At 33.7% G+C, this 1,364-nt stretch overlaps 1 non-coding gene across 1 annotated transcript; it reads left to right on the top strand.

Moving 5' to 3' along the window:
- The first annotated feature begins 667 nt into the window (after window positions 1-667).
- Window positions 668-831, top strand: LOC128579459 (U1 spliceosomal RNA). Its single transcript, XR_008378158.1, has one exon. It is a non-coding gene; the product is annotated as a U1 spliceosomal RNA (small nuclear RNA).
- Window positions 832-1,364: the final 533 nt, after the last annotated feature.

Below are 1,364 nucleotides of genomic sequence, written 5' to 3'. Positions count from 1 at the left end.
CAATACAGAAAGTAAACCCTAATGGATATGAATAATTTGATATCTTCATGCACTATGATAGTTGGAGATTTTAACATCCTTTTGGCAGTTCTGGATAGACCCTTCAAGAAAAACTGAACAAGGAAATAATAGACTTCAATGTGACCCTAGTAGAAATGGACTTAATGGACACCTATAGAGCATTTTAGCCTAATTAAACTGATTACACATTCTTCCCATCAGCCTATGTTTCATCTTCCAAAATTGATCATATCTTACGAAACAATGTCTTATCTCAACAAATTTAAAAGAATAGTAACTATTCCTTGTATCTTCTGGAACGATCAAGGCATAAAAATTGAAGTCAACAGGAACAAAAATCTTCATACTCAAACAAAGTTATGAAAACTAAATAACTTAGACTCAATTATAACTGGGTCAAAGATGAGATTAAAAAAAGAAATCATCAAACTTTTGTACAAAATGATAATGGAGACACAAGTTATCAAAAGCAGTAGCTACTGCAAAGGCAGTCCTAAGAGAGAAGTTTATAATTTAGAAGATTTCATCAAGAATACAGAAAGAGAGAAAGACAGCATCCTAATGGGTCATTTCAAGCAACTAGAAAAGGAAGAACAATCCAACACTAAACCTAGCAGAAGAAAAGAAATAACAAAAATTATAGCAGATACTTACCTGGCAGGGGAGATACCATGATCACGAAGGTGGTTTTCCCAGGGCGAGGCTTATCCATTGCACTCCGGATGTGCTGACCCCTGCGATTTCCCCAAATGTGGGAAACTCGACTGCCTAATTTGTGGTAGTGGGGGACTGCGTTCGCGCTTTCCCCTGGAAAAAAAAAATTATAGCAGATAATATTATATTAAAATTATAGCCTCTTTTTAATTCATAGCAGAATTAAATGAAAGTGAAAACAATAGGATTATTCAGAAGATCAATGAAACGAAAGGTTGGTTCTTTGAAAAGATTAATAAAATTCATAAATGGTTGACTAAACAGAATCAGGAAGTGAAAACTTTCATAATGTCAATGAGAAACAATAAAGGAATAAAACAATAAATACCACAGAAATTAAAATAATTCTCAATGATTACAAAAACCCCTCTATTGTGAGAAATATAATAATCCGAAGGAAATGGAGAAATACCTGAAAGCACACCACATTCCTAGACTCAACCAGAAAGAATTACCAATTTTCAGTAGATCTACATCAAGTGCTGAAATACCATCAAGTATGCAAAATCTCTTAAAAAAGAAAAGTTTGAGACCAGATGGCTTCACATTAGAATTCTACCAAAACTTCAAAGAGGAACTACTACTTACATTCCACGAGCTTTTCCAAAACGTAGAAAAAGAAAGAATCC

This window comes from Nycticebus coucang, unplaced genomic scaffold, assembly GCF_027406575.1.
Source record: "Nycticebus coucang isolate mNycCou1 unplaced genomic scaffold, mNycCou1.pri scaffold_54, whole genome shotgun sequence".
Lineage (NCBI taxonomy): Eukaryota > Metazoa > Chordata > Mammalia > Primates > Lorisidae > Nycticebus > Nycticebus coucang.
The sequence above is the reverse complement of the archived record's forward strand: the minus strand, read 5'-3'. Positions and strand labels throughout refer to the sequence as shown.